Here is a 27,817-nt window from a genome sequence, read left to right as displayed (position 1 = left end):
CAGTGTTTAGTTTAGAAGGGAGTGGACATCAGACTGAAAGCAATCTCTTTCTCTCTCTCTCTCCTTGGGTTTTGGAAGTTCTGCTGGTTAGCTGAAAGCAAGGCTTCTTGCCTTTCGACAGTTGAAAATCTGCTGTTGGTGGCTTGACCAGAGTCTCTCTCTGGTGTTCTGGGAAACTGTTCTGACTTCAAACTATTCTGACTGTATCAGAACTGCAGCAGTCATCCAAAGGACTCAGTTCCAGTATCACGTGAGCATTAGTCTCTGCTGTGTTAAATCTGTGGAAGGGTTTTGTTGTAGCATTAGTTTAATTGGAACATCTTAGATATATTTGTTAAGGGTTATACATTATTGTGGTTGTCTTATTTTGTTTGCAGTTGGTAACAGTTATTGCTAATGTTCTCACTATACATGTTAACTGTATTCTTAAATAACCTTTGTTTGTTAAAAGCTCCCTAGTGTGTCATTTGAATCATATCTGAGTTGAAACATACCATGCTTATCCTAGACACATTCAAAGTGCAAAACTTATGATCCAGGCGGATTCCATAAAACACTTTGGACTTTCTGACTTGAACCATAACAGGATAACCGAAGGAAACCTATGCAGATACAGGGAGAACATACAGATTCTACACAGTGATCCAAACTGGGAAATGAACCCAAACCTGGGACCCTGGCGCTGTGGGGCAGCAGTGCTAAGCACTGTGCCGCCCCATTTCTGCACTGTAGGGATTCGATGATTGTATGATTGATGGTGACATTGTGTGCGACTAGAATATAGACGTTTAACCCATTCATTTGCAACCTCAGTTGTTCAAGAAGGGACACTAACCTCTTTATCTTAAACAGGCAGAACACCTCCATTTAAAAATAAAACCTTCAATCCATTACCAGTGAGTGTGTGTGCTGCAGTGATCCTACCATACCAGGGGTATTGCCCAGGGAAGGAGCCGGCTGTATCAAGTTTGATGCTTCGCCACACAAGGGGTTAAGAAGTGTCGGCTTTCTGCAGCGAGATTGGATTACAGGTAAGGACCATTACAGGATTACTGAGACCCATTGTGTAAACTGGTTAAGACAAACACGGGGAGCCCAGAGGAGGTTTTCACGCTCTTTGGGCTGTACTTCGGTCAGTGTAAAGATGTGGACGGTGCGTTTACCTTGCTGAACCTTCATTAGGTGAAGGGGGAATCTTTCCCCTTCTCCCTTTGCCCCCTCCTCCCCGCCTGAGGAGGGAGGAGAGAGCCTATTTCCCATTCAAATAAGTGGCAGAAAGAACTTGCAGGTGGATTACAGCAGAGTTACAGTACCGAGCTTTACTGGCTGACAGCTAACTTGCTCTCCAAGTCCCGGCACATCCAGAGAGGGAGAGAGCCGGGAGAAAGCTGGGATCACTGGCTGGACGGTGGGTGAGTAAGGAGACCTTACAAGACTCGACTCATGACAATGCTCCGTGCAACACGATCCGTGTGTGACATACAGAGTAATTTGGCATCAGTATGTGGCGGGGGTGGAAATAACCCCCTTTTATTGTTGCATGTGGGTATGTATATTTCACATGGGAAAGGTGGTGGTGGTGGGGGGATGTTGATTGAGAAGGATTGTCTCTGTGTCAGATGGGGCTGGGGATGTTTAAGCATCAGTGGAATTAGCCCCACTCCACTCTGAATCCCCCCTCTGTGGATCTACGTTACATTCACCAACACCCCCAGAGTTGGAAGCGACAGTCCTTGCAATAGATTATTTTCCACCGCACACACTGCACCCTCTCAATGAACCCTTAATTCCTGATTTTAGTTTTTTTTAAATTGCCTTCTCCCGCCCCCCCCCCTTATCAAAAATAATATCAGCCTTTATTTCTTACTGATCAATGATGCAGAGTTTAGTTGTAGCGGATTCCTTTCCACTGTGGGGTTGTCTTGACAAAATTTGGAGGTTTCTTTGAAAGCTTTGACATTTTGCTGAAGTTTTTGCTGTTAACGCAAGTCCCCAGCAGAAGGCGCTCAGGAGGAAGTTCCTGCTCCGGCAGGTCTCTGCAAAAATCCGTTCCCCTCTACAGCAAGTACAGGCTGGTGACACAACGAGATACAGGGACATCTCCACTGGGCTGTTAGTGCTGGGAAGCGAATTTAATATAGATTTCAAAATGTTACAGCCACTGCCTTTCCTCAGGAAGGAAGCCCTTCCAAACAGTTTCAATGTGACAAGGGCACTCCATAAATGCAATGTTGTATTGTGTTGCCATAGTCTCCATCAAATCTTACCTGTCTGGGTATAATCTTCATCCAGTATTTTGTTTTACCTTTTGGGGGAGTGTTGTTGGTGTGAACTGATTTTTTATTGGCCAGCAGCTCAATTGTGCAATTCTCATCCTTGCTACCAAATCCCTCTACAGCCTCACTCCCCCCCCCCCGCCTTCCCTCCACCTTCTGTAACCCCCTCCAGTTCTCTGTAACCCCCTCCAGTTCTCTGTAACCCCCTCCGTCCTCTGTAAACCCCTCCAACCTCTGTAACACCCTCTGGTCCTCTGTTAATTCCTCTGGCCCTCTGTAACCCCTCCAGGCCTCTGTTACTTCCTCCGGCCCTCTGTTAACTCCACTGGCCCTCTGTAAACCGCCCCCCTTCCACCAGCCCTCTGTGACCCCCTCCGGTCCTCTGTAACCCTCCCCGACCTTCGGCCTTCTGTAGCCCTCTCCACCTCTGTAACTCCCTCCAGCCCTCTGTCACTCCTTCCGGTCCTCTGTAACTCCCTCTGGCCTTCTGTAACCTTCCCCGACCTCTGTATCCCCCTCCGGCCCTCTGTAACCCCCTCTGACCTCTGTAACTCCTTCCAGCCCTCTGCAACTCCCTCCAGTCCTCTGTAACCCTTCCTGCCTTGTGTAACCCCCTCCAACCCTCTGTAACCCCCTCCAGCCCTCTGTAACCCCCTCCTGTAACATCCTCTGGCTCTCTGTAACCTCCTCTGGCCTCTGTAACCCCTCCAGCACTTTGTAACACCCTCCAGCCATCTTTAACTCCGTTTGATCTCCTGGAACCCCCTCCGGTCCCCTGGAACCCCCTCCGGCCCCCTGGAACCCCCTCCGGCCCCCTGGAACCCCCTCCGGCCCCCTGTAACCCCCTCCGCCCCCTGTAACCCCCTCCAGTCCCCAATCTGCACTCCAATTCTGGCTTCTTGCATTTTCATTGCTTTAACGTAGGTGGTTCATTAGTTATCAAGGTCCTAATCTCTGAAATCCCTTCTCCAAATCTCTTCTGGTGTCTACCTCACAATCCGCCTTTAAGATGTTCCTTGAAATCTCTCTCTTTGATCAAGCTTTCGGTTATCTGACCTAATATCACCTTAGTGGTTTGCTGTGAAGTTTTGCTTGGTGAATGCAAGTTGTTGGCAAACGTGCTATATAAATGCAATTGTTAGAGGTACTACATGAATGCAAGTTGCTGACAAAGGTGCTATATAAATGCAATTGTTAGAGGTACTACATGAATGCAAGTTGCTGAAAAAGGTGCTATATGAATGCAAGTTGCTGACAAAGGTGCTATGTAAATGCAAATGTTAAAGGTATAATATGAATGCAAACTATTGTTAAAGGTGTTATATGAATATAAGTTGTTGAGAGTGGTAGATATCACTGTTGACTCACTGGTAATAATTATCCCATTTCAGAATATTATCTGTGTTCTCTCTCCACACATGCTGTTGGACCTGTTGAAATTTTCCAGCATTTTCGGTTTTTGTTTCAGATTCCAGCATCTGCGCTCATTTTATATTATTATCTGTAGACTGATGGCAGCCTTAATCATCCAGATTCTAATCCGATTCTCTGAGTTTCACATCATTCCAGAAAGTTAAATCAGGCACCTTCTGTCGTTCTTTAATGGGGTGAAATCGGTTTTAATTCTGAGACTCTCCCCTTGGAACAGGAAGGCCTGAGTCTTAGTCTCGTTGGACCCCTGTCCCAATAAATTCACACCCTTTTTGAAGGCAGATTATCCGGTGTGGTGTTGCAGCGTCGCAATTGTAACTTCCAAGAATGGAAAGATAGAACGCGATGCAGTTTTAGCTTTCTTACAGAGAGAAGCTCGCTGGGGAAGTGCTGGGTTGGGGGGACAGCTAACTGAAGCCCTTATTTCTTTTGGGCTTCTGCTCTTCAGGCTCCCAAAGGCAAGATCCTCCTGAAATGTGAGTTGCAGTTGGTGAAATGGGCTGTATGAACTCATTCAGGCTTAATGATAGTCAGTTGGATCACAGAATCATGCATACAGTGCAGAAAACCCATTGAGTCTGCACTGACAATATCGACCATTAAAGTTGTGCTAATCTCATTTTCCAGCACTTGTCCTGTATTTTGAATATTATGATATTTCAAGTATTTTTTAAGGGTTGTAAGGTTTCCGGCCTCGACTACCTTCCCAGGCAATGCATAGAACCCTGATAGTGCAGAAGGAGGCCATTCGGCCCATCGAGTCTGCACCGACCACAATCTCACCCAGGCCCTATTCCTGTAACCCCACACATTTACCCTGCTAATCTCCCCTGACACTTATCACGGCCAATCAACCTAACCCACACATCTTTGGACTGTAGGAGGAAACCGGAGCACCCGGAGGGTGAATGCGCAAACTCCACACACAGAGTGACCCAAGGCTGGAATTGAACCGCGGATCCCTGGTGCTGTGGGGCAGCAGTGCTAATCACTGTGCCACCGTTCATTCAGATTCCCACCACTCTGACTGAAGAAGTTTTTTTTCTCAAATCCCCTCTGAATCTCCTGCCTCCTCACGCTAAAACTAGACCCACTTGTGATTGTTGCCCCAACCAAGGGGAACAGCTGCTCCCTTCTCTACTTTGTCCGTACCCTCAATCTTATACACCTCAATTATGTGCCCCCTCAGCCTTCTTTGTTCTAAAGATAACAATCCAAGCCTATCCAATCTCTCCTTTTGGTGCATGGTTTGTACCAGTGACGATGGAATAATGGCATCACCACCACCATCACACCAGGAAAATAGGGATGAGGTGGAAGAAAAGAAACTTGGAGGTATGGGGGTAGGGGAGGGGTGAGGGGAGTGCAGAATGTTGAAACGATGCGCAGAGAAACAGATTTGGAAATAAATTTACTCTTACTGCTTTAATTTGAATTCCATATCCATCATGTTGCCTAAATGAAATATGTGTCCAGTTGTGGGTAAAATGGACATGTAGAGCCAGTGCAGAGATTCGGAGGATGGTGAGCACCTTCAGTGAATTCGTGGTCAACTTCCCATTAGGAGCTCTGCACTCCTTCAATCTCCATTAACACTGGTGGATCTCCTGTGGCATTGCTCGTGGAAAGTCAAAGACAGGGGCTGGGATTTTCCGGGCTCATTAGTTGTGGGTGCATATTCCGTTATGGCAGGAAACTCCGGTAAGAGGGCCACGTGGGGTTTGTGATGAGGAGATCTCAGAAAAGAGATCTTCCTCACACCCACCTCCCCTCCCCACACAATGGTGTAATTGGATTCATGCTCAGTCAGGGCATGAATCCGATTACCATCAATCTAAATAAATTAGAATATGCTGTTGTACCATCCAGGGACGTCAGATGATTCCCTGCCCAGTGGTATGATGTCACGCTGGCAGGAATCACTACTGCTCTACAGTGGTTGAGATGACCACACCGGGGGTGTGGAGGTCAGCATAGCCCATAGGTGGTCAGGAACATGATAGGGCTATACCCTCTCACTATCCCCTGACAGTGCCAGATTGGTACTGCCGGGGGATGGGGCTAGATTGGCAGTGCCAGTGGGTGGGGTCAGGTTGGAAGTGCCAGTTACTAGGGGGCATAGGTTTTAAGTTTATTTATTAGTGCTGCAAGTAGGTTTACATTAACACTGCAATGAGGTTACTCTGAAAATCTGTGAAGGTTTAAGTTGCGAAGGGCAAGGTTTAAAGGAGATGAATGAGGCAAGTTTTCTGCATAGAGGATAGTGGGTGCCTGGAACTCACTGCTGGGAGTGGTAGTAGGATGGTGACTTTTAAGGGACATCTTGACATGAATAGGATGGGTATGGAGGAATATGGCCTGGAAGAGTAGGGGGTTTTAGTTCAGATGGGCAGCATGATCAGTGCAGGTTTGGAGGGCTGAAGGGCCTGTTCCTGTGCTGTAATTTTCTTTGCTCTTTGTTTTTTTTAACTGGCAAAGGAAACCGTCTTTTTATAGGTCTCAATGGCTTTTCTCCAGGGTTACACACAGCAGTGTCCAGGAGATTGATTTTCAACTCCTGGGGACTCCAGTGTAATCCTGGAGAGTCAGCAATCCAAGCTTCAGTGCACACTAACTTTCCACAGCATTTTCATTCGTTTTAATTCTCCATATTGGCTCTGACCAGCTAGAATATCTACTTCTCAGCTAGCAATCTTTGGGTGGATTTCTGAGCGATGGTTCCATTGTGGACCAATGCTGAAGTTTTGTTGGATAAATTCAGAGTTGGCCGGAGCAATTTTCCCAGCCCCTCGGAGGCAAGTGAACCAGGAAATTTTTGAAAAAGGTTTGTTGGGCCAGTTTGCCAACAAGATTCCTGTTTCCAGCCACTTTTCCCAGAGGGAGCCGGGATTGATGGCTGCGAGCTGCACATCTGTGGTGGGAAGTTAATTATGGTTGGCAAAATTGGGTTTAACAATGATTTTAGCCACCAGAAAATAGTCTAGCTAGCACGGAACCCCCCGCCACACTCACTCCACTGTCTCAGAACCACAGCTACTCCGAGGATTTGGCTGCACAGTGAGAGGTCAGAACCGCATGAGATTTCAAGGATTGTTTGATGTTTACCTGTAGAAAATGGCAAGACTGATTCATTCTCATGTCAGAAGCTTGCCACTGAGTGAAAATCTCGAAGGAGCTGATCATATGCCATTACTGCAGATATACAGCACAAAAACTGGCCATTTAGCCAACCACTCCTCGTCGATATGTATGCTCCACTTGCCTCCCCCCATCTTTTCTCATTTAAATCGGTCATCATAACCCTCCGCTCCATTTTCTCTCATATGCTTGTCTAGTTGCCCCTTCAATAAATCATAGAATCCCTGCAATATGAAGGAGGCCATTCAGCCCATCGAGTCTGCACTGACCCTTTGGCAGTGTATCTTGCCCAAGCCCACCCCATGCATTTATTCAGCTAATCTCCCTAACCTACAAATCTTGGGACCCTAAAGGGCAATTTAGCCAATTCGCCCAATCTGCACATCTTTGGAGTGTGGGAGGAAACCAGAGCATTTGGAGAAAACCCAGGCAGACACAGGGAGAACATGCAAACTCACCTGAGGCCAGAATCAAAACTGGATCATAAGACCATAAGAACATAAGTAATAGGAGCAGGAGTAGGCCATCTAGCCCTTCGAGCCTGCCCCGCCATTCAATAAGATCATGGCTGATCTGTCGTGGCTCAGTTCCACATTCCCGCCCTCTCCCCATAACCCTTAATCCCCTCTCTTATCAAAAACCTGACGCTGTGAGACAACAGTGCTATTCACTGTACCACCGCGCCGCCCTAATGCATCAGTGATTTTCAATTTAACCATTCTCCGCCGTAGTGAGTTCTACATTCTCACCACACTTTGAGTGAAGAAATTTCTTCTGAATTCCCTATTGGATTTCTTGGTCACTATCTTGGCCTCCAGTTATGCATTTCTTTACAAGTGGAAACTTTTTCCCTATATCCATTCTGTCAAAGCTGCTCATAATTTTAAAGACCTCTGTGAGATCACCTCTGAGAATGTGTTTTTCAAGAGAAAAGAGACCCAGCTTGTTAATCCTTTCCTGATATACACACACACTTCTAGAAGCACCTTTAGAAATCCTCTCTGTACCTGTTGCAGTTCCTCTGTATGTCTCCAGTAGCGCCGGGACTGATGCGATGGCAGTCACAGCTGTACTGTTATCGATGCCTCCATTATGCCCCTTTCGCCGTCAGATCAAGCCCAGGCTGCAATGCCAGACCGGGACTAGTGTAGTTTAGAGGGATTGGCAGGTAAATATATAGCGATATGGGAGTGGGGCCTGGGTGGGATTGTGGTCGGTGCAGACTCGATGGGCCAAATGGCCTCTTTCTGCCCTGTAGGTTTCTATGATTTCTATGAAAATCCTGCCCCTAGTGTTTTTTTCAAATTTGTTTACGGGATGCGTGCATTTGTTTCCCATCCCTTATTGCCCTCGAGAAGATCTGTTTTACTCTGGAATCTGCTGACTCTGGATTCTGCGATCACACTGTAACTGCTTTCTACAACTGTTTTCTGCTGTTGTCTAAATACTCTCTTGATCAGCAGACATGCTTGAAATAAGCCTCCAGGTTGTGAATGAACTGAGCTTATAATTTAAATGGAGAAATGAAGATCAAGAGGGGGGCATGTTGAAATGAACAGAATCATCGATAACATATATGAAAACATATGATTGACATGAACTGAGAGTACAGGGGTGACCATAGCATTAATAAACCCCACCAAATAAGGGTATATTGAGTTTCAGTAATGGTATGAGTCAGCATCTATTAAACCAGAGCTGGATAAATACTGTCTTGGAATTAAGTTGAAGAAATTAAATGATTCACAGAAACACAATGTTCCAGCAAACTCCAAATCCAATGTCACACCAATGAAGATATCTGTTCATAATGAGACATGTGGCTGGTTGGACAACATTGACTTGATTTACCTTTCATTGAATTCCTACAGTACAGAAGGAGGCCATTTTTGGCCTATCAAGCTTGTGCTGACAACAATCCCATCCAGGCCCTAACCCTGCAATCCCATGCATTTACCCTGCTAATACCCCTGACACTAAAGGACATTTTTTTTTTGAGCATGGCCAATCCAACTAACCTGCTCATCTTAGCAGAAGTCATTTTTATGGAATGAAATAGATTGGATGGCGTCTACAAAGACTGGATGGTACATGATCTGTAGAATAGCGGCTTGCTTGAAAAGTCTTTTCTGATTCCTTGCTTTTCTAGTTCACATATGTGCAAACTTGGTCAGAGAGTGACCTTTTCACATAATGCTTTGTTTGAGGAATAAAGTTATCTGAAGTTAACATAAGAACATAAGAAATAGGAGCAGGAGTAGGCCATCTAGCCCTTCGAGCCTGCCCCGCCATTCAATAAGATCATGGCTGATCTGTCGTGGCTCAGTTCCACTTTCCCGCCCTCTCCCCATAACCCTTAATCCCCTCTCTTATCAAAAACCCATCAACCAACAAATAGTATTGGTAATCGGTTGGGTTGAGAAATTATGCTCGTGAAGGCAGTTAAGTGCTAAAACTTACTAAAATCTTTAGTAATATTGTTACCTTTCTGGAAAGAAAGTTGAGTTATCATGTGGCTATAAAATATATATGTAGAGTTCTCCACTGAAAATGAGCTGCCACATATGTGCGTACTGTGTAACTCAGGAACAGCAGGAGGCCATTCATCCTCTGAGCCAGTTCCATTGGTTAATGGCATCATGGCTGATCTGTGATGTAACTCAACTTTGTCCCTTACTCCTCAATTATTTATTGCATATTTAACAAAAATCTAGCAATCTCACATTTAAAATTAACAATTGACTCAGAATCAGTTGCCAGAAGTCAGTTACAAACTTTCCCCCTGTTTGCTCAAAGAAGTGTTTCATAATTTTACTTTTGGAAGATCTGACTCTAAGCTTTTAGATTGCGGCTCCTAGTCATAGATCCCTCAGCAATCTGAAATCACTTCTATCTACCCACTGGGAGACTGGTCAGCTCACTTGGCTAGGTGTGTAGCATGTGGTGGCACAATGGTTAGCACTGCTGCCTAACCAGGACTTGGGTTTGATTCCCGGCTTGGGTCACTGTTCGTGGAGTTTGCACATTCTCCACGGGTTTCCTCCCACACTCCAAAGACACGCAGGTTCGGTGGATTGGCCATGTTAAATTGACCCTAGTGTCAGGGGATTAGGAGGGTAAATATGTGGGGTTACAGGGCCTGGATGGGATTGTGGTTGGTGCAGGTTTGATGGGCCAAATGGTCTCCTTCTGCATTTTATGATGTGGTTCAGAATAACCACAATAGTGCAGGTTCAATTCCCATTCCAACAGAGTACACTTGGAACTGTCTTCTGTTCCTGAGAACAGAAGGCACCACTGGCAAAAAAACTGTCAAGAAAGCAGCACAGGATATAAAGGACAGCATTCCATTTACTTTTCTTGTTCTTTTTTCTATATATGTTCCTTCTATCATATGGTCAGAGTTAGCTTTGTTTGCTGATGAATGCCCAACTTCAGCAGCTTTCATACCTCCTCAGATACTGAAGCAGTCTGTGTCCATATGTAGCATGACCTGGACATCATTCAGGCTTGGGTTGAAAGATGCCAAGTAACATTTGCACCATGCAAGTGCCAGGCAATGACTGTCTCCAACGAGAGAGATTCTAACCATTGACCCGAGACGTTCAATGGCATTACCATTGCTGAATCCCCCATAATCAACATTCTGGGCACAGTAAGAAGTCTTACAACACCAGGTTAAAGTCCAACAGGTTTATTTGGTATCACGAGCTTTCGGAGCTCTCTCCCTTCATCAGGTGAGTGGAGGATTGGGTTCGCAAACAGGACAGATATAGATACAGACTCAATTTACAGGATAATGGTTGGAATGTGAGTTTTAACAGGTAATCAAGTCTTTACAGGTGCAGACAATGGGAGTGGAGAGAGGGTTAAGCACAGTTTAAAGAGGCATGAAGTGTCTCAAGCTAGGATAATTAGTGAGATTTTGCAAGCCCAGTCAAGTCTTGGATGTTACAGATAGTGTGACATGACCCCAAGATCCCGGTTGAGGCCGTCCTAATGTGTGTGGAACTTGGCTATCAGTTTCTGCTCAGCAATTCTGCGTTGTGTGTCTTACAGGCAGCCTTGGAAAACACGAACCCGAAGATCAGAGGCTGAATGTCCTTGACTGCTGAAGTGTTCCCCGACAGAAAGGGAACACTCCTGCCAGGTGATTGTTGAGAGGTGTCCATTCATTCATTGTCATAGCGCCTGCATGGTCTTGCCAATGTACCATGCCTTGAGACATTCTTTCCTGCAGTGTATCAGGTAGACAACATTGGCTGAGTCACAAGAGTATGTCACATGTACCTGGTGGATGGTGTTCTCACGTGAAACGATGGCATCCATGTTGATGATCTGGCATGTCTTGCAGAGGTTGCTGTGGCAAGGTTGTGTGGTGTCGTGGTCATTGTTCTCCTGAAGTTTGCTGCGAATAATGGTCTGTTTGAGGTTGCGCGGTTGTTTGAAGGCAAGTATAGGGGCGTGGGGATGGCCTTGATGAGATGTTCGTCTTCATCAATAACATGTTGAAGGCTCCGGAGAAGATGCCATAGCTTCTCCGCTCCGGGGAAATACTGGATGACGAAGGATACTCTGTCCGCCATGTCCCGTGTCGCCTGGGGAGGTTGATGTGGTTTCTTGCTGTGACACTTTGGAACTGTCAATCGATGAGTTGAGCACCATATCCTGTTCTTAGGAGGGCATCTTTCAGCATCTGTCGGTGTCTGTTGCGATCCCCCTCATCTGAGCAGATCTTGTGTATATAGAGGGCTTGTCCATAGGGGATGGCTTCTTTAACATGTCTAGGGTGGAAGCTGGAGAAGTGAAGCATCGTAAGGTTATCTGTGGGCTTGTGGTACAGTGAAGTCCTGAGGTGACCATCCTTGATAGAGATGCATGTGTCCAAGAATGCAACTGATTCCGGAGAGTAGTCCACGGTGAATCTGATGGTGGGATGGAACTTGTTGATGTCATCATTATGGGATTACCATTGACCAGGAACTCAACTGGACCAGTCATACTGTAGCTACAGGTGCAAGTTAGAGATTAGGCATTCTGTGGAGAGTAACTTAATTCCTGATGCCCACAAAGCCATCTATAAGGCATTAGTCGGAAATATGATGGAATACTGTCTACTCACCTGGGTGGATACTACTCCAGCAACACTCAAGAAGCTTGACACCATTCAAGACAAGACCATTATGAACATCACATCCACCATCTCAAACATTCATTCCCTTCACCATCAATGCACAATGGCAGCAGTGTGTACTAACTAAAGATGGACTGCAACAACTTACCAAGACTCATTTAGTAGCACCTTCCAAGCATTTGATCTCCACCTTCTAGAGGAACAAGGACAGCAGAGGGTATACCATCCTCTGCAAGTTCCCCTCCAAGTTGCTGACCATCCTGACTTGGAAATATATCATAGTTCCTTCACCTTCACTGGATTAAAATCCTGGAATTCCATCCCAACAGCATTGTGGGTGTACCTACACCACATGGGCCGCAGCAGTTCAAGAAGGCCTCCTCAAAGGCAATTATGGATGGACAATAAATGTTGGCCTGGCCAGCGATGCCCATGTCCCATGAATGGATGAAGAATGTTCATGACATTTTAATGGTCTCTGTACTTGCACTGACAAGTCTTTTTGGACCTCCACTGTTTCCAGCTTTTCACCATTTCAAATGTACCCTGAGAATGAAGAAGATGCTAGCTTGAAAATGCTCAGCAGGTGGCTAGCTGGGTCACAGCTGGGAAACAGTGCCCTGTTTTTCAGCCTGTTGTACCCCCAGCTCCCGCAACCCTTACATAATGGGTGACACGGCAGTCTTGGAAAAGGGCACAAAGCAGAGTTACGGGGATGATGGGCTGAATGGCCTCCCTCTGTGCTGTGACAGCTTTAATGACTCTATGATTCCTGGTTTTAAGAACCTCAGCTCGTTAGATAGGCGTGTCCCATCAAGATTCTCAAGCGTGTAGGGCAGAGTTGATGGACCAGCTGGTCTTCTCCTGCCTGTTTGTTCATGCATAGAATTGAAAATAAGAAAATGGTTGGTGCTGGACACCACCTGTTCCAACAAGATATTAGTTGATTTGGTCCAATGAAACATCCATTTTTTTCCTAACTGTGCCGGTGATCCTTAATTAGATGTGATTTGGGAATCGGGAAAGGCAAACTTGAGGCCTACTTCTTTAGGCACCGTCTGCTTGAGAAGAAAACAATTAGGAATGAAAAGCTAAGAATTTGAGTTGCAGCGGAATCAGGAGAAATCCCCACTCATAGTATTACTGGAAAATGATTTAATTATGTTGTGGATGGAAAGTTCTAGACAGAAGATCTGTTCCGAGTCATTTTCAACATATTAAACAGTGCAGCCAGGGCTGACTGAGTGATGTGAACAAGTGTACAGAGATTTCCCTTAATAAAATTTAGGATTATGAGCAGATTCCTGTGGTGTTGCCTGTATTAAGTCGGATCATGTGTTATTTTATATTAAAAGATGCGTAATTCACAAATTTTAATACCTTGCTGCTGAGATGTTGCTGTGGCCCTTCATGTCCGCCTGGTACTTGCTAAGCAAGCACAGGCTGAGGCCACCGAGTTTCACTGGCGAGGGAATTGTGGAGAATAAAGTTTTCTTGTTAATTTTAGACAGTAGCTTAAAAGTAATTTAAAGTTCTTTATGTGTGCCACAGAATCTGGTATCTGGAGAAGCATAATATATATGCTAAATATACACCCATTTCATCCACAGTGTTGTTGAAGTCCATTTCATTGATTAAATGAATGGGGTATTCTAACCCCATTCCAGCCTTGGTTTTAGGTGAGGGGGGTGGGGTTGCTGGGGGGGGGAGGTGGCGGAGGCAGAGAATCCGACCTCTCCTGTTCACCCATCCCAGTCCCACGCCATCTTCACCCCCATCCCTGTGTCTGATAACAGTCACAATAGCATAAGGAATTGGAACAGGGGGCTGATACTTTAAGCCTGTGCTGCCATTTTATAGAATCCCTACAGTGCAGAAGGAGACCATCTGACCCATTGAGCATGCACCGACAACAATCCCATCTAGGCCCTATTTCTACAACCCCGTATAATCCTCTGACACTAAGGGGCAATTTCGCTTGGCCAATCAAGCTAACCCGTGCGTCTTTAGACTGTGGGAGGAAACCTGAGCACCCGGAGAAAACCCACGCAGACACGGGGAGAATGTGCAAACTCCACCCAGACAGTCATCCACAGCTAGAATTGAACCCAGGTCCCTGGCACTGTGAGGCAGCAGTGCTAACCACTGTGCTGCCCCTATACTAAGGGGAAAAGTTCTTTCCTGTCTGCCCTATCTATGTCCCTCATAATGATGTACACCTCAATCAGGTCCCACCTCAGCCTTTTCTGCTCTTTAGGAGAACAACCCCAGACCTCCAGTCTCTCCCCACAGCTGAAGCTCTCTAGCCCAGGGTAACATCCTGGTGAATCTCCTCTGCACTGTTTCTAGTGTAGGTTTATACAATTAACTGACTGAACTTAAATTCCACAGCTGCCATGGCTTTGATCTCATGCCTCTCTATCATTACTACAGATCTCTGGATTACTGGTTTGGTAACATGATCACTGGGCTGATGTAGCCACCTTTGTGCACTGGTGTTTGTGAGTGTGGGGGGGAAAGGCAGCACACGGCTTTGAGAGTTTGTACGTGAGGCGATAAAGGTGGGATGTGCACAGTGGGAGATAGGGACGGGGGCGACAGGAGGGGTGGGATTGTCCGGGTTCGTGCCCTCCCCAAGGCTGGAAATTCCCACCTTTGAATGGCGTGCTGAATTATCTGTCTCGCCTGCTATAATTCCCTGGGAAAAGGACAGGGATGAAGGTGGTGTGGGGCTGGAATGGATGGACAAGCAAAGTGCTGTGTGTAGGTAACATTGGCTTATAATCACATCTCCATGGAACAGTACATTTGTTGTTTTGTGGATGTGCATTCTATGCCTCACTTCGAACTCATACTCCATCCTTTGTTTGCCACTGTGGCACACTGGATAGCACTGCTACCTCACAATGCCAAGGACCTGGGTTTGATTCCCAGTTTGGGTCACTGTCTGTGTGGATTTTGCATATTTTTCCCCATGTTTGTATGGGTTTCCTCCGGATGCTCCAGTTCCCTCCCACAGTCCGAAAGATGTGCTGGTTAGGTGCATTGACCATGCAAAATTCTTTCTCAGTGTACCTGAACAGGTGCTGGAGTGTGGCGACTAGGAGATTTTCACAGTAACTTCATTGCGTTAATGTAAGCCTACTTGTGACACTAATTAATAAACTCTCTCCCTTCCTTGTTAATGAGGCACTAGACGGTGAAAGTGCTACTAAGCTATGTGGTGTTAGAAATTTTAGCACAGACTAGTACAAGTGCAGCAGTGAGTCTAGTGTCTTGTATTTCCATTATTTCGAGCTGTGTAGAGGAGTGTAACACTTAGAAACAAACCACTATCTCCCACCTGAGTGATCGTGGAATATCCTTTCAGCACACGCAGCATTGCCCGGACTTGAGCACTTCACTTATTCAGGCTGGATTTCAAGGAGAACACATCTTCCTACTCCTGAGATGGTGCCGGAGTGAGGCAGCTTCTTGCAAGCTGTGTCCAGCATATCTTCCAATTCTATCTTTTATTCTTCTCCTATGGTTCTAAAACATCTTTCTGCACTCCTTCTCTATGAATGGTATGTTTTGTCTGTGTGGCGTGCAAGAAACAATACTCTTCATTGTATGTTAATACATGTGACAATAGTAGATCAAGTCAAATCTCTCATGCGTCCTCACAGTCTTGCTGTGGAGGCTTTGGGATTGGAAGTCCCTCTGCTTCAACCTGATAAATTTGGATCTGCCACAGATAGTCTCGGGGATTCAGTGGGTGTCAGCCGCTCACGTAATTAAGTTGTCTGAGTGTCTCACTTTGATAGGAGTTGACTGGCTATCCTAAATCTAGCCCGAGTCAGGGAAATGTCACAGCAGCATCCTCTTGTGAACTGGACTGGATAATTATATCTCTGGCACCTGCATTTCATTAATTTGAAGAAAGGCAGTTAACGTTGGATGAACTGGTGCTTGCTTGGAAGTTTTAAGTTGCTTTTCCACACAGTAAGGTGCAGTGCGTGGGTCAGTAAGATCAGAATAGCTAAGTTCAGTTGATTTGTTCCTTCCATTCACACAAAAGTACATAATAACCTGCCTGTATCCATATGTAAAGCCATGGCAGAACCACATACATTGTGATTTCTTTGTGTTTTTTAATATTGTTGCACTTAGCATCCTGATTCACCTTTGTAGTCTATGTCCAAAGTTTATTATTACCTGTATTTTGCTTTTACACTACTAAGTGCGCTGATTTAAAAACAAATCTCTTTCCTTTTGTTAGAAAGCCCTCATGGACTCGCATATCAAAGTGTTTACTGACACAATGTGGAGGATATATTTTTAGTTAACAGATAAACAAAGGTCTTGTTAATTCTTTTTAGATCTCTGGGTGAAACAACTTTCAATGAGTGTATCAGTTGCCAAGCATTTTGGTACCTTTTTTTTACATCTATTAAAAAGCTTTCCAAACAATACGTGTTGCAGTTAAAATCCCCCAGTATTAAAATAATTTTCCAAATTATCTCTGTGGGAAGGAAAAATCATTAAAATTCCAGAAATCTAACCTAGAGTTATGGCTGGCTTCAAATCAGCTGGAAAGTAATCAAAGGCAGCTGAGGTGGTGTGTTGGGAGAACGCAGCAATTGGCTAGATCCTTGGGTGTGTGAGCAAATGCTCCTTATTATTGTAACAGAATAGTGCATAGAATACAATAATGGTTAACACCTATACCAATCACCATCCAGTGCTATCCTATAGAACATGACATACAGTGTCATAGACCCTATTCCAAAAACACTTATCCCACAGTGATTGTCATTACAGACTGATCTAATTTGATTCATTATTGTCACGTGTATTAGTATACATTGAAAATTATTGTTTCTTGCATGCTATACAGACAAAGATATTCTCGCCAACACCAAGGGCATTTAAATGGTCATTGGATAAACATATGGATGATATTGGAATAATGTAGGTTAGATGGGCTTTAGATTGGTTTCACAGGTGGGAGCAACATCAAGGGCCGAAGGGCCTGCACTGCGCTGTAATGTTCTATGTTCTATGTTAAAGCATGCCATTCATAGAGAAGGAAAAGAGAGAGTGCAAAATGTAATGTTACAGTCATAACTAAGGTGTAGAGAAAGATCAACTTAGTGCAAGGGAGGTCCATTCAAAAGCCTGACGGCAGCAAGGAAGAAGCTGTTTTTGAGTCGGTTGGTATGCGATCTCAGACTTTTGCATCTTTTTCCTGACCGAAGAAGGTGAAAGATAGTATTCCGGGGGTGCATGGGGTCCTTAATTATGCTGGCTGCCTTGCCAAGGCAGCAGGAAGTGTAGACAGAGTCAATGGATGGGAGGCTGGTTTGCGTGATGGATTGGGCTACATTCATGACCTTTTGTAGTTTCTTGAGGTCTTGGACAGAGCAGGAGCCATACCCAGCTGTGATACAACCAGAAAGAACACTTTCCATGATGCATCTGTAAAAATTGGTGAGAGTCATAGCTGACATGCCAAATTTCCTTAGACTCCTGAGAAAGTAGAGGCGTTGGTGGGCTTTCTTAACTATAGTGTTGATATGGGGGGACCAGGACAGGACAGAAGGTAGGTCAATTTTAACAGTACTAATTTCTCCTCTCACTCTCCCATGAACAGAAAGATGTTTAGATTTGTTTTCCTTTTTATAAGTGGTGGCGCATTTCCTATTCCCTAAACAGCAGATGGAATTTAATCTGGGCAAATGTGAGGTGATTCACTTTAGTAGATCCAATTCAAGTGGGAGCTAGCATATAAATGGCAGAACCAGCGGGAGCATAGACATACAAAGAAATCCACAAATCCTTAAAACCGGCAGCACAGGTGGTGAAGACAGCATATGACATGCTTGCTATCATCAGTTAGAGCATGGAGTATAAAAATTGGCAAATTATGTTATAGTTATATAAAACGTTGGTTAGGCCACATTTGGAATACTGTGTCCAATTCTGGTCACCACTCTACCAGAAGGATATAGAGGCTTTGGAGGGAGTACAGAAAATGTTTACCAGGATGTTGCCTGGTTTGGAGAATATGAGATATGAGAAGAGATTGAATAAACTGGGATTGTTCTCCCTGGAAAGACAGAGGCTGAGGAGCGACCAGATCAAAGTTTATAAAATTATGAGGGGCATTGATAAGGTGAACAGTTGGAAGCTTTTTCGCACGGCATAAATGACAATTACAAGGGGGGCACAAGTGCAAAGTAAGGGGGGAAATGTTCAGTAGAGATGTGCAGGGGAAGTTTTATACCCAGAGGGTGATGGGGCCTGGAATGCACTGCCAAGTGAGATTGTTGAAGTAGACACATTAGCTACATTTAAGACTTATCTGGATAGCCATATGAACTGACAGGGAATAGAAAGATACAGGTGGTTAGTCTGAATAGGACAACGTGATTGGTGTAGGTTTGGTGGGCCAAATGGCCTGTTCCTGTACTGTACTGTTCTTTGTTCCCTCAGTGTTGGTGCAATCCAATTTGTTATTAATAGCCCCACAGCAAACTCGAGATTGGATGAACTCAAAGGGTTAGTTTATTGGCACACATTCAAAATGCAGAAAGAGAGAGTTCACAAAGTCCTCTTCAGCTTCAGATAGTAAAGAGAGGGATAAGGAACAGATAAGTACAGAGCCCACAGAGGAAAGATAAATTGTTTCCTGTGGGTTGCAGAGTCCAATGAGGTATTCTTTCACAGAGATCAATAGGCTGAAAACTGATGCTGCAAAATTCATTTTCTGATGTTGTTGACTTCACACAATAAGATAGGCATGTAGGAATGCATCATTCTTGTAGGCAATAATACAGAAACTGTTTCCGACAGAAACAGTTTAGCTAGGGCTAGGTGTTAAACCTGAGCAGAGCTGCTTTTCTGTGAGGCTGCCACTGAGATGGTAAACAGCAGATTGAGACTATGCAGTTCAGCAAGGCAATATCACTTATTCCACAAGCCAGATCCAGATGGCTCTTACCTTTCCACCATCTTTGATGTGTATCCATCACCTGGATTCCAATGACTAATAAATGTCTTAGCCATTGGGAACTGAAAGGAAGATTGCAGTTCCTTTGTCTTAGCAGGCTATCCATTTCCTTCTGGCCAGTCTAGGTTAGTAAATGCAGATGGCATTTGTACAGCTCTGTTTGAAGTTTGGGCTGTACAGTCCACAGGGGGCTCATTAGACCCTCCTCAGAGATAACAAAGTGAGTTTTTCCTAAACTGCCAAGTGGCTTCTTCAGTTCAGGGGTCATGGACAGACATAGTTTCTATCATTTTAAAGGTCTTTGTTCAGATTCACAAATTTCAGAAGTAGCAATGAGCAAATCTGTTTCTATTTTATAAAAATATGCTGTATGAGGTCTTATACTGTAGACAATGATGCAGCTCCATTAGATACAGTAGATGTCCTGTCTACCCTATTACTTGCCTATGCAGCTTTCCGTCTCTACGGGCAGACACCCTGTTATAGGATAAATTCAGAATCAACAGAAATAATTTCACACACGTCACACTCTGGTGCCTGTACGGGTACACGGAGGGAGAATTTAACATGGCCACTGCACCTAACCAGCACGGCTTTCGAACTGTGGGAGGAGACCGGAGCACCCGGAGGAAATCCACACAGACTCAGGGAGAACATACAGATCTGCACAGATAAATCCCAAGCCAGAAATCGAACCTAAACTGTTGGCACATTGAGGCAGAAATGCTTACCAATGTGTCACTTGTGGTGAACACCAAGAGGTCCGAACCAGGACAATATAATACTGGACCCACTCGAGGTCTTGATTTATATAGGGCTCCGTACACAAGCTCTATTTGGTGAGTTAATGCCAATCTGCAGGGAGCTTGCATTCAATGACTTCAACGGGGAGGTCATTCAGTGATTCCCCATGCAAGTCCTGGGAGTTGTAGCAGTTCTGTCCAGCTGGTTCTAGTTGAGTGCATGTTATGAAGGTATGGGGTGATGCACCTCCCATACATTTACTTTTCAATTTGGGTTGCTAAGCCACTTGCTAATTTCGTTCACTTGTTTGAAAATGGTAGTGGAAAATAGACAAGATTAACTCAGCCAATCACCATGTACTCATAGCATCAGAGAATCCTACAGTGCAGAAGGAGGCCATTCGGACCATCGAGTCTGCACAGACCACAGTCCCACCTAGGCCCTATCCCTGTAACCCCACATATTTACCCTGCCAATCCCTCTAACCTATGCATCCAGGGACAATAATGGGCAATTTAGCGTGACCAACACACCTAACCCGCACATCTTTGGCCTGTGGGAGGAAACCGGAGAACCCGGAGGAAGCCCACACCGACATGCGGAGAACATAGACAGTGACCCAAGCTAGGAATTGAACCCAGGCCTCTGTAGCTGTGAGGTAGCAGTGCTAACCACTATGCCACCGTGTCGCCCCATTTATTCCCTTCCCTTCACGTCAATCAAGCAGAATGTAAAACTGGCTAAAAATTTGTGTTTCGCCTCCTCCTTGCCCTCCTTCCTGCCCCTCCCAACCCAAATCCAACCACTGCTGTCACCTCAACCCTGGGCTAAGTTCTATCCCACCTTTTTGGGGTTCAGTGTTATAGACACTTAGTGGCTATGGAGTCTGCTGTTCAAAATCATCATTCAAGTTCTTCAGAAAATTAAACTTTTCTCCTGTTTTGTACTTGTCTTATTTTACTCCTTTCAGGACCTTTTGATGTCCCAACATGCTTTACAGCCATTGAAATGTAGACACAGTTGTGGGTGGAAACATTCCATCTAAACGTATCAATCATCCAACAGGGCTTGGTAAAACAATAATGCGGGTTGTTCTGTGAAGATAAGACCCTATACGGATAAGGGTGACCGAGAGGCATATCTCACCTGTTGAACTGCTGCTGTGTTCTGTCTACAGAGTCAAGGTTTACACATCACAGCCTGGTTGGTAGTGATGGATAACAGTTTAAGGCATGCTCCCTTTAAAGGTACATGTACATCGCACAGCAAGATCCCACAAACAGCATGTGATAATGACCTCATAATCTGCTTTACTGACTGTGCTAAAGGAGCGGTTGCCCCTCCCTCCAGCCAGTCAACACTGTACTATGCTCCAGATTGTAATATGGCCTCTTTCTGTACTGCAGGGTTTCTGCGGTTCGTCTATGGTGGTGACAAGCCTGTAAGTATCAATGTGTGCTCCCAGTAGAGTCCACATTTGTTTGCAACAAACTGGCTCCTGGCTCAAGTTATCACACTGATGATCTCATAGGGATTTTTACTGGTTAAGATGCTGGGGAGAATTGCCTTGTTCTTCAGAATAGTACCATGGCATGTTTTATAACCGTGTGAGAGAAACAGAGCAGATTAACCTTTTTGAAAGCTGAAATGTTTTGTTTTTGGCCTGTTTGTTTAAAATGTTCAGGCCTTGTCTGAAATATGCTACCTCCAGCAGTATTCCCGCTATACCAGAATGGAGTGCTGGCCTGGATGGGAGGCGCCCTGAATGGGATTTAAATCGACAATCTTATGACTTTGAGGTGAGAGCCATCGCCTTCTTGTCCTTTCTCCTTCAGGCCTGGCTTGCATTTTGAAAGATTTAGCTAACTATCTTTGCCGTACGTGAAATGCAGTGTTGGCTTCATGGCTGCTCAGTCACCTTGTGTGTGCACCCAGCTTCTTCTATGAAGTTCACTGGATTATTTGGACAAAGAAGCCATTGCGTTCCTACCTTGCTGCCTGGAGTCAGTCCTTGTAACAGCTCCAGGAGTTAGCTGTAAAGGAACAGTGCTTTACTGCACAGAATAAATGTTCTCTGAGGTGTGTTAATTATTTACTTCTCAAACAGTTGACTACATTCTTGTGATCGTAAGGCACTTCCAGCCAAGTGGCGCCAACTGATTAAAGAGCTGGATTGTGACCTCGATAGTTAGGCAAGCATAAATAAACCAGATTAGTTTCAGCATCCACAGGTTAGAGAGAAAAAGAGGGAGTTATTTGTTTACACCATATGCTAGGCACCTGTATGAGCGAGACACTGACAGAATACATTATAATACCAGCTTTTAGTTAGCCCAAAAATTGCCACTCGTCTTCTGCATCTAAAATTGCTTTGACTGGTCTTGCAGAGTGAATACAACTGTTCTTCCATCGCTCTTTCAGAAATTAATTTAGTTGATGGCAAGTGAAAATTATGCAAATTCACCATCATAATTTTTCTCTCTTAAGAAGGCTCTTAATCATTGTGGTTTTCGGATGCTTTGCCTGTGACATTGGGGCAAGCATGGGCTATAGAGTTTGCACTCTATTAAGTTTCTCCGGCATCTGTTTGGGTGCACGGAGGGAGAATTTAGCGTGACCAATGTGCCGAACCAACACGTCTTTCGGACTGTGGGAGGAAACCGGAGCACCCAGAGGAAACCCATGTGACACGGGGAGAACGTGCAGACTCCGCACAGTTATTGACCCAAACCATGAATTGAACCCAGCTCCCTGGTGCTGTGAGGCAGCAGTGCTAACCACTGTGCTGCTGCACTGCCCAGTGATGGCCTATCCTGAAACTCCATTTCTATTTCACATTGTGTAATTTTTAATTCATTCTTGGGCATCATTTATTGCCCATCCGTAATTGCCTGAGGGCAGTTGAGAGTCAACCACACTACTGTGGCTCTGGAGTCACATGGAGGCCAGACTGGATAAGGAAGGCAGATTTCCTTCCCTAAAGGACATTCATGAAACAGATACGTTTTTCTGACAATTCACAATGGTTTCATGGTCATCAGTAGATTCCTAATTTCAGATTTTTAAAATTACATCATCTGCCTTGGCAGGATTTGAACCCAGGTCCTCAGAACATTAACTGATTCCCTGGATTAATAGTCTAGTGATAATATCACTAAGCCATTGCCTTTCCTGAGTTCAACCATTGAAAGTGGAAATGTGACTGTTTGATCAGTCTGCTTTGCAGGAGCAGCCTTTGTATCACCTTTAAACATCTCTTTTTATTATCCTAATTGTTATTCCTGTTATCGTGCAGGACAAGGACTTTGAATTAGAAGAATTTGTAAATGCCACAACCATTTTCAAAAGAGCACAACTTAAACCTGTGGCAATCAGGATGGCTTGACTTGTCTTGGTTGAAGTGGATTACGTACTGTCGATGATGAATACAAATTTCGTCACTTAGTAGTACAGACCTAATGTTGCTGAAGCTTTTCATCTTGTGCTGTTGGGACAAATGCAAGAATACCAAATTTCAAACGTATTCAACAGAAGAAAAGAGAGCTGAATGGCTTGCAAGTTAAAGTCTGATTGGTCAATATGTTGCCATGGAGAAATCAACAAGAGCTGCACAGGCTCCTGGGTAATTCATATGCAGGGATCAGTTCTCTATAAATAAAAGGAGTGTATTCAAGCCTAGCGCTGTTTCTTGTGTTCTTGCATTTGTCCTGATCAGTGCAAGATGGAAAGCTTTGCAACGTATCTCCTTTTGATCTGGGAATTCAAGTCCTCTATTTTAGCTTTGTAAGTGAATGGATTTTGAGTGAGTTAAAATCTCACCCAAGTATCTCCACTACACCCGAGATTGAGAGAGAGTAGATGAAAACTTACTGTATTAACAGGGGCTCCCAACATTTCTCTCATCCTATCCCACCTCCCAATAGTTCTCACTGCTTGCATTTCCATTTCCCAACTCTCTGCAGCCACCCTTCTGTCCTCATGTTCAGTAGCACACTTACAATAGCTCCCAGAACCAGCACCCAATCTGTTACTTTCATACCCCACCATCCCCTAACCTTTGCTCCAAGTTCCATCAGCTCCTTTCTCACAGTTCCTGCCCCCCTGCTTGGGATCCTCTTCCCAGTACTGCCAGAGAACACCCTCCCTTCAATTGACCAATATACCACCACTGTCCTCCCTGGACATCCCACTTCTGCTAACCATCCCCAACATCCATCCCTTCAGTGCTTTGAGATCCAGTTATTGGAATCATATAATCCTTACAGTGCAGAAGGAGGCCATTGGCTCATCAAGTCAGCACTGACAACAATTTCACCCAGGCCCTATCCCCATAAACCCACATATTTAGCTTATTAATTCCCCTTGACGCTCAGGGACAATTTAGCATGACCCAATCAACCTAACCCCCATATCTTTGGACTGAGAGAGGAAACTGGAGCACCCAGAGGAAACCCAAGCAGACATGGGGAGAATGTGCAAAGTCCACACACGCACACGCACGCACACACACACACACAGTGACCCAAGCCGGGAATCAAACCTGGGTCCCTGGCACTGGGCGGCGTGGTAGCACAGCAGTTAGCACTGCTGCTTCACAGGTTCAGGGACCTGGGTTCGATTCCCGGTTTGGGTCACTGTCTGTGTGGAGCTTGCACATTCTCCTCGTGTCTGCGTGGGTTTCCTCCAGGTGCTCTGGTTTACTCTCACAGTCTAAAGATGTGCAGGTTAGGTTGACTGGCTGTGCTAAAATTGCCCCTTAGTGTCCAGGGATGTGTAGGTTAGAGGGATTAGCGGATAAAATATGTCGGGACATGGGGGTGGGGCCTGGGTGGGATTGTGGACGGTGCAGACTTGATGGGCCGAATGGCCTCTTTCTTCACTGTAGGATTACTGTGATTCTATGTGTCTATGATTCACTGTGATGCAGCAGTGCTAACCATTGTGCTACTGTGCCACCCGTGCCTGTGAACTAGGCCACTGGGGCCATGGAAATGTGATCTTTTTAAAAATTTGTTCACGGGATGTGGGCACAGTTGGCTAGGCCAGCATTTATTGCCCATCCCTAATTGCCCTTGAGATGATGCAATGTGAAGTTCAGAATAGCATGAATCATTCCAATTTCAAAATTGCAATTTCACATCTTTGTTCAATGGCTCCTTCTTCTATTCATTTGTGGGATATGGGCGTCGCTGGCTGGCCAACATTTATTGCCCATCCCTAATTACCTGAGGGCAGTTGAGAGACAACCACATTGCTGTGGGTCTGAATCACGTGTAGGCCAGACCAGTTAAGGACAGCAGATTTCCTTCCCTAAGGGACACTAGTGAGCCAGATGGGTTTTTCCAACAAACAACAACGGTTTCATGGTCATCAGTAGATTCTCAATTCCTGATATTTTTTAATGAGTTCAAATTCCTCACAGAGCCAGGGACCGGAGTTTGATTCCTGCCTTGTGTCACTATCAGTGTGGAGTTTGCACGTTCTCCCCATGTCTGTGTGGGTTTCCTCTGGGTGCTCTGGTTTCCTCCCATGGTCCAAAGATGTGCTGGTTAGGTGGATTGGCCATGCTAAATTGCCCCTTAGTGTCATGGGTCGAGCAGGGTAAATATATGCGGGGAGAGGGCCTGGGTGGGATTGTTGTTGGTGCAGGCTCAATGGGATGAATGGCCTCCTTCTGCACTGTAGGGGTGTAGAGCCCATGCTGGCTTTTGGTAATTCAGTGAGTCCCCTGACTTTTCCCCATAGCCTGGCAAATCACTTCCCTTCACCTGCTGATAAAATTTCCTTCTGAAAGCCAGGAATGAATCTGTCACCACCGTCCATTGGGTTTGCTTTGTATGTGTGTGTTTGACATGAAGGAAAGTGGAGGTTGTTACAATATGGATTCAGCCAGGGCAGTTTATTGATGAAGATTTGTGAGATGCTGTCTGTGTTGCTCACTATCGTCCTGACAAACTCTGAGCTGCTCTGTAGTTGATTTGTGTGTATGTCTGTGAGATGTCTTCAGTCCCATGTGTGAGCTATGTACCGAGTAATCTTCAGAGCCACTATTGGTTTGAATGCTGTTCTCAGTTATGTAATCATTTGTTGTGATATCTTTTACTTCCATGGCTTATTTTGTGGAAAATGATATGCTTGAAACCCCAAACCGGCTGGAGTTCAAAAATATATGTTTTAACAAACAATATCTGCATAGAGGAAGTGTTAATATAGTCGGAATCTACATGTGGACACTGGTGAAGATGAGCAGTTACATATGAAAATATTGTGATTGCTTTTCTCTTCATGACATTAAGCATTACATTAACCCAAAGAGAGAAAATGCTGGGAAATCTCAGCAGGTCTGGCTGTATCTGTAAGGAGAGAAAAGAGCTGAAGTTTTGAGTCCAGACAACCCTTTGTCAAAGCATTAAATTAAATTCACTTTTTGCTGTTGCGCTCAGAAGAACAGGTTTTAGCTGCAGCAAGTTAACCAACCACATTGTTGAAGTGAGTTTTCCTCCTTTTTTCTGGCTCTCGGTTTGGGGATTGAGATCCTCTAATTTTCCTCTGGGGATTTGCTCATTCAGAGGGGGAGAATGTGAGGCCTGAGCCTGATTACCTTTCAGTGTTATGAGTCAGCACAGCATCAGTGTGTTGTAAAAGCCATCATGCACCCATAGACTTACTTCATCAAACACATTTTGGAAGTCCACATACACAACATCCACCGCACTACTTTCGGCAACCCTCTCCATTTCTTCCCCAAATTACTCAATCAAGTTAAGCTACAGGAATTCTCCGAAACAAATCCATCACTGAGCTATCATTTGTTAACCTATTTTCATCCAAGTTTTGTCCCAGATTATGGTTTCATAGAAGTTCCTGTGCCAACAATGTGAACATGATTGGCCTGTAGTTAAGGTTTATCATTCTACCATGTTTTAAACAAATGTGTAACATTTGAAATCCTCCAGTCTTCTGGAACCGTATAGAATTTGACATATTTGATTCTTCCAGCCAGCGGGATCTTCCGGTTCCGCGAGTGGACAGGTTCCGCTCTAAGACAGGCCATCTCACCTTGGAGAGATGCCAGCCAATCAGAGGCCAGCAGCTCAGCAGTTGCATCAGTGCCACCCAGAGTGGTGGCCACTGTCAGTACTGCCCCCAGGGCTTGGAGAGATGGCCAGTACAGAATTGGAGAGCGGGGACTTCCAGTGTGGGAGCCTGTTAAAGAGAGATCCCCTGTCTGACCATCAGCTGACTCAGGGAAACCTGCCCGGCTGGGCACTTGATGTAGGCCTATCCCAATGACGTTTAAATTCTGGTGGCAGGAATTGTTCAGTTGGCTCTCTGGTGGTCAGGCTGCTTGACGCCACTGCCAATCATAGAATCCCTGCAGTGCAGAAGGAGGCCATTCAGCCCATCGAGCCTGCACTGATAACAATCCCACTCAGGCCTAATGCCCAGAACCCCACCTATTTATCCCGCTAATCCCTCTAACCTATGCATCCTGGGACACTAAAGGGCAATTTAACCAGCACATCTTTGGACTGTGGGAGGAAACTGGAGCACTTGGAAGAAACCCACGCAGACACGGGGAGAATGTGCAAACTCTACACAGACAGTGACCCGAGTCAGGAATCAAACCCAGGTCTCTGGGCCTGTGAGATAGCAGCACTAACCACTGTGTCGCCGTGCCACCCTGGTGACATGCTAGTAAAGCTGGTAACATTGTGGTAGGGGCACAGATGGGCCCTGCCTTCGAATCTGAAGATTAGGATACATTTTCCGTCACTGGACTCGATAGGGGTATGTACGAGAAATTATTTCCTCTGGCAGGAGAAATCGAGCAGCAGAGGCCATAATCTCTTAAAATTAGAAAGTGGTCCTCTCAGGAAGGAAGTCAGGAAGGCTTTGTTCAGACAGGGAACATGAGGAATCTACAACTCTTCCTCCAGATTGCCCTGGCTGGTGGGTCAAATGGATCTCTCAATACTGAGAGCGATTATTTTTTGCTAGGTAGTACCACTGAAGGATTTGGTGCTGACAGCATTGGATGGGTAAATGGAACTGAAGTACAGATCAACAATGCAATTCAATGGTGGGATAGGCCTGAGG

The 27,817-nt window shown here is 45.1% G+C and overlaps 1 protein-coding gene across 2 annotated transcripts in view; it reads left to right on the top strand.

Annotated features, from left to right (window-relative positions):
- Nucleotides 1-1,264: 1,264 nt before the first annotated feature.
- Nucleotides 1,265-27,817, top strand: part of shank2b (SH3 and multiple ankyrin repeat domains 2b) — a 919,901-nt gene continuing 893,348 nt past the window's right edge. For both annotated transcript variants that reach the window (XM_080189952.1, XM_080189951.1), the window contains exon 1: nt 1,265-1,412. The gene's annotated coding sequence lies outside the window, so the exon portion shown is untranslated. The remainder of the gene's footprint in view (nt 1,413-27,817) is intronic.

The sequence above is a fragment of the Carcharhinus amblyrhynchos genome, chromosome 6 (genome assembly GCF_965287045.1).
Source record: "Carcharhinus amblyrhynchos chromosome 6, sCarAmb.v2.hapA, whole genome shotgun sequence".
NCBI classification, from domain to species: Eukaryota; Metazoa; Chordata; class Chondrichthyes; order Carcharhiniformes; family Carcharhinidae; genus Carcharhinus; species Carcharhinus amblyrhynchos.
Note: the sequence above shows the minus strand (reverse complement) of the source record. Positions and strands in the feature narration are given on the sequence as shown.